A 6,272-nucleotide genomic window follows, 5' to 3' on the forward strand; every position below is an offset into this window, starting at 1 on the left:
ATTGTGTTCTTAAACCTTTTTTTTTCATAGTTTCTACGGACTGTGCCATCCTTTTGCTGCATGATGTAGCAGCTAGCAACATTGTAGAGTTTGTAATTAAATATTAAAAGTATATATAATTAATGTATAATGTATAATAATATTAATATAATTAAATATTAAAATTAGATATGCTATATGTACATACATAATGTATATACATACATAATGTATATACATATATAATATATATACATTAAAGTTTGTTGTGTTTTTTTTTTTTTTGAGATCAACAGTGAGTAGGGGAGGGGCAGAAAGAAAGGGAGGGAGAGAATCCCAAACAGGGTTAGCACTGTCAGTGTGGGACACGGGGCTCAAACCCACGAACCGTGAGATCATGACCTGAGCCAAAATCAGGAGTCAGATGCCCAACCGACTGAGCCACCCAGGTGCCCCTAAAATTATATTTTTTTAATGAAAAGAGACATGTTCCATCATCAGCAGTGCTTATAAAGAAATTGTTATATTTAAATGAGGGAATAATGGTTAATATATTGAAATGTTTTGCTTATCTTCAACCTCAAATTGATAAATTTATCATAGGTAATAGATCACTTGAGAAATACATATTTTAAACATATTATGACATTTAAAACATGTTTTACCAACTCTAGTACCTTAGGAAACAGGTAGGTAAAAACTGGGTGCAGAAATTATTCATAATGGAAGCATGGTATTTAAGTGTGGCAGCATCACTGGGGGTCGGGCATTAGCAGTCTAGTGCCAAGTGGGAATCAAATGTCTCACATGAGCAGTTGCAATGACTAGTTTCTGATTCTGGATACCGATCCCTTTCTCTTTGGGAGTTGCTGTGGTTGGTGCTTGTTATTTATTTATTGACTTGGATGAACTTAATTCAGTGAAGTCTATTTTTCCCCACAGTGTGAAACCTCTGATGCCAATCCTCACAGAGGACAGTCTTTTCACACTAACCATGGAATGACAGTGTTTTTAGCAGAGTGTTGTGTCTTTCCTTGATCTTTCTGTTATGTTGTCTACTTCTGTTGGTATCACATCCAACTGTTAAGACTCCGCTAATTGCCAGCTGAGCACTCTACTGTTTTTGACATAATTTGGACTCAGGTTAAAATAGGTGCCTTTGCATGTGTATTTTGAGGTCAATTTTTCTTCTGACCACAGGGGGCGTCTTTTTATTTTTAGCTGTCTCTTTTCCTAGTTCTCTTTTGGTACACTAGTAGCTTGTGATTAATTTGTTGCTGTCATGAAACTAGCAGCTTTATCTTCATGGCTTATCATCAAAATCTACACTTCCCCCCCCCCTTTCTTTATAACATCCTTATGCTTGAACTTTCCCAAACTATGTCCCAAAAATACAGTTCCCTGGAGGAGAGTTCTGGTGTTCTCTGCTCTTCTAGCTTGCCTCTTTCTCTGAGCAAAAAAAATCTCTGAGTTTCTGTTCTGGAGCTGAGGGTAGGGACAGTGGCTCACTTCTCTTGGAATGACTGGGTGTTATACAGAGGTGGTTAAGCCTGGTCTTCTCCTCCTGCATCTCTCAAGGTGGAACCTGTACAGTGTAAGTGAGCTGGGGTGAGGGAAATTGGGGCCAAAGTATTTGCCCCTGCCACACCTGGGTAAGACGCTCACCCTACAAATTGGAGTAGGGTGGGAGAAAGTGGCCCCCAATTTATCAGCTGCAGTTGACTGAAGTTCACCCTGTGCAATTTCATCCTTCTGCAGTTAGCCAATGGTGGGGAAGGATGGAAAATGTCTGACTGTCTCAGAGAGATACCACAGCCCTTAACTAGGAGCTGGGAGAACATAGGCCCCAAGGGCCATGAGGTCTAGTAGATTTTTTTTTTTTTTTTTTGAAAACAGTTTCTTCATTTTCTCCATGTTCTTAGGAAAATTTTCAGAAACTTTACAAGGTCACTTATTTTGTAATTTTTATCTGTTATGGTTATTCTGCTAAGATAAAGGCCATAGAGCTCCTCACACAGCTGTTCTGGAGTAGAGCTCCCTCCAAAGCCATTTTTATCACAGGACACTAATTATTTGTAATTCTGAAAAATACCACAAAGTTTGAAAGAGTTTCTAAGTTTTATAACAAAAATTTAAATGCTCAAAAATATGGCTCAAATTATAGTATATTTTTTGACATGGCACATTTTGAATGCATAGTATAAACATATATGAGTGTGCTTATCAAGGAAAAAAGAAATATAATCTTTCAATTAATCAGTGAGGCATCTGACAGGCATTTCTATTGCTTCAAATTCATTTCTGAAATGAACTACTTGCACCAAAATCTTGATATTTTTAGTATGGGCTTTGAAAATATTGATGTTAATATTAAAAAAAAAAACAACACCTGTTGGGATTATGATAGTAGTCCTATATGATGGAAACGGTCTTCTATAACATTCTTGTTATTTTCCACATGTTGATTTGACTTAGTTTATCACAGGTACTTTCTCTAGAATTGTATCACCCTGAAGTAGTTCAACATGCCATCCCCAAATATGCCCCTATGATAGGTTGGTAATTTGGAGCTAAACACACTTGAAAAGCAGTAAATGCAGGAAGAGCCTTTCTCTGAACTCCCCTGATCTGCCTGAAAACCAGATGCTCCAAAGGGAACTCAATTGTCTGAAATCCCCTCCCCAAGAGTATCATCTAGCCAGATGAACCCCTTCTCTCAGGAGAGGGGACTAGAAGCGCACACAGCACCCAGACAAACTTAGTCACAAACCATCATACCTTCCATCTGCTGGAGAAGTTCAGGGCAGCTATTCTTGACAAAGGTCCATATGTGAGAGGAGCAGAAAATATTTGAACCCGGGAATCCCTCACACAGATGTACTTGTCTGCCTAGGATTTCAGGGGAAGTTAGGGTTTAGTTTCCTTTTCAAAGCTGCCTGACCGAAACGTGTCGGGGAGGGGTTTGAGGAACAGTCCAAAGCTGGAGGCCTCAACACAGTCCTCCAGAACAGCCCCTCCCACCCTGCAGCGTCCAGGGCTCAGGGGAAGGACTTCCCCATATATTCTGCGCGGTACGGAGTTGCTTCTTAATGCCGCGGGTGTGTGTGACAGGAGAGGAAAGTGGCTGTCTGGCCTCTTCCTCCTTTTCCCATTCCCCCAAAAGAGAGCCCCAAGCTGGCCCTCCCCGGTCTGGCACACAGAGCCACCGCTGATTCCTCCCTTCACCCCTCTGGGCGCTCCAATGCCGCACTGCCACCTGTCCCCCACTCTCCTTACAGGCTCCCGTCCACCCAGCTTAATAAAATGGTTTGTTTAAAAAAAAAAAAAAAAGAAAGAAAGAAAGAAAGAAAAGGCAGCACCCGCCAGCCTGGGGTTTGTCTCTTGCTTCGACAATGCTCCCTCTTGCTCTGGCAATGCTCCCAGGTAACAGAGGCCGAGACTCCCCTTCTTGTAGCCTCTGACCAACCTCTAACCTGTCCAGTCACAGCCTCCCAGACCATCTTTTCTGCTATCATCTGCCGTTGGGACCAAACCACTTTGTTTATTTGCGCTTAATTTTTTGCTGCCCACCAACCAGGAGCTCCCAGATTTCTCAGAACTACCTGCACTCAACTAGCTGGCCAACCTGCATTTGTAGGCCTCCTATACTTACCTTTCTCTGGGCTTCTATCTGGCCTGGAGGGTGTGGCTCCGCAGGGCGTGGGCCACTTCTGTCCGTTGGCGAGGAGAAGCCAGATCACCCAGCGTCCCTTGAAAATGCAAAAACAGCGCGGGGGAGGGGGCGGCTGCGTGCCCTTTTCTGGAAAGTACAGAAGCCTTTGCGAGAGGAGTCGGGGTAAAACCCTGGAGGCCAAGGAAGCCGCCAAGGTTCTGGGGAAGATCCTGAACCAAGCCCTTCGGGATCTGCGTGCGCGTGGAGAGAGCCATCTCTGTGACTTCCTGGAGAACCACTTCCTACAGGACGAGGTGAGACTTTTCGGGCTGGGCTGGAGGAGGGTCTCCCCGGAAGGTTCACCCTCAAGCGTGACTAGGAGCCTCGGGAGCCCAGAAATTTTTGAGGGGGCCTCTGGCATCATCCCCTGTGGTGTCCGGTCTTCTGTCTGAGCCTCTCCCTGAAGCCCTTGCTCAAGACCTGGGTCAAATGAAAACAATAAAACTTTCTGAAGAAAAGAAAAAAAAAAAAAAAGCCTTAGAAAAGGCCCATTCATTTTACCTAAACACCCTTCATTGTCTTCTAAGTTGGTTACATTCCTCCTCCTCTTCCCTTATTGAGATGATATATAAGCTCTCAAATCTCACCATTATTTTGGGTATTCCCTGTTTTTTCCTGTGATACCCCATGCATGTAATACTAAAAAGTAATCAGTTTGTATATCTTTTCTCCTGTTAATTTGCTTTTTCGCTAATTTCATAGACCCAGTTATTGAACTGAAGGAAAACAGAATGTGCCACCCCAAAATATGTGATTTTGGGGTACAGATACTTTGCACTGAAGGCAATTGAGAAGATATAAGAAATGCCCCTCTCCTTATTAGCTTAAAAGCAAGACATAAATTTTCAAAGATCTCCCTCCACCCCTCTCTACCAGGAAGAAAAAAAGTTAATCACCCCGAAAGTTAGACACTATCAGCCTGAAGAAGGTATCAAAGGAATCTATACAACAAACTTTACTAATTTGCCTCTAGCTCATTCCTTGGAGGCCCCAAACAGATTTCCTGTGTCCTGTCCTTTCTCCACAAGTGTATTATTCTTTGTTGAAGATGCTATGTAATCTGGAATTCTAAGCCATCTCTGAGTTGCTCATTTTCCCTGGGTATCTCCCACATATACTTGGAGTAAACATGCTAATGAACTTGTTTGTTTTCCTCTTGGTCACCTATCTTTTGTTATAAGAGTCTCAGGAAAAACTCCAAAAAGTAGAGGGAAATCGTTTTCCCTTCCTTACAGAAGCTAAGAGGGTAGAGAGTCTTTCCTCCCCTACACCCTCTGTGTATGAAGACTAATGCTCAGGTTAAATCATAGCTGTTCTTTTTAGATGCACAAGTGTCTAACAATTACTAATCTACATGTGATTTTCTTAAACACTATTAGGAAGATCTGAAGAGTACACCCTGTGAAGGAAACTAAAGCCAAAACCAAATCAAACCAAACAGAAAGATGCATTGGAAGGATATGTGAAAATCTAGCCCTCCCCACCCTCTTCAACACACACAGTCATAAACACACACATGGTTTCAGGCACATGTGTACACAGACACGTACATATTAAAAGAAGTAAGATTATTCCAGTGTGTAGCATGAGGTATCTCTGAAAAACTTCACTACAAAAAATAGTAAATTTAAGAAAACACTTGATTTTAGAGTTTTATCTGCTTCAAAGTAGCAAATATTTCATTCTCAGATTCTTTATTCACAACTTTTTAAATACATAATCTCACTACAGGAGGAAAATAGCAGTCAATAGTGGACAAAATACAAAAATGCTGGTAATGGGGTTCTGATTAAGTTACTTGCCTAACTGAAGAATAATAAGAAACAAATTGTAATCATTCCTGTCATTTGTTACAACACCGAAAAATATTTTTCTAAAGTATCCAGAAATTATCCTAATGTGCTCATTTTTTCTTTTTTTAAAATATAATTTATTGACAAATTGGTTTCCATACAACACCCAGTGCTCATCCCAACAAGTGCCCTCCTAAACGCCCATCACTCACCTTCCCCTCTCCCCCACCCCCCATCAACCCTCAGTTTGTTTTCAGTATCCAAGAGTCTCTTATGGTTTGCCTCCCTCCTTCTTTGTAACATTTTTTTCCTCCCCATGGTCTTCTGTAAAGTTTCTTAAGATCCACCTATGGGTGAAAACATATGGTAACTGTCTTTCTCTGACTGACTTATTTCACTTAGCATAATACCTTCCAGTTCCATCCACGTTGCTGCAAATGGCCAGATTTCATTCTTTCATTGCTAATGTGCTCATTTTCTAGGGCTGCCATAACAAAGCACCACAACTGGGTGGCTTAAACAATTGACTGTCTGAGAGTTCTGGAGGATAGATGTCTGAAATCAGTGTCAGCAGGGTTGCTTACTTCTGAGAGCTGTGTGGTAGAATTAGTTCCATGCCTTTCTCTTAGTTTTGGTGGTTTGCTGGGAATCTGTGTCACTCCTTGATATGTAGATACGTCAGTCCAATCTTATCTTCACCTGGCGTTCTTTCTGCATGCATATATTTTAGTGTCCAAGTTTTCCTCTTTTTTTACAAAGATGCAGTCATGTTTGATTAGGGCCCACCT

At 41.5% G+C, this 6,272-nt stretch overlaps 1 long non-coding RNA gene across 1 annotated transcript in view; it reads right to left on the minus strand.

Annotated features, from left to right (window-relative positions):
- LOC125173527 (uncharacterized) overlaps positions 1–2,871 on the minus strand; it is a 104,854-nt gene extending 101,983 nt beyond the window's left edge. Inside the window, exon 1 of the long non-coding RNA XR_007155068.1 lies at positions 2,758–2,871. This is a non-coding gene — a long non-coding RNA (uncharacterized LOC125173527). The remainder of the gene's footprint in view (positions 1–2,757) is intronic.
- Between the last annotated feature and the right edge of the window lie 3,401 nt (positions 2,872–6,272).

This window comes from Prionailurus viverrinus, chromosome C1 (assembly GCF_022837055.1).
Source record: "Prionailurus viverrinus isolate Anna chromosome C1, UM_Priviv_1.0, whole genome shotgun sequence".
NCBI classification, from domain to species: Eukaryota; Metazoa; Chordata; class Mammalia; order Carnivora; family Felidae; genus Prionailurus; species Prionailurus viverrinus.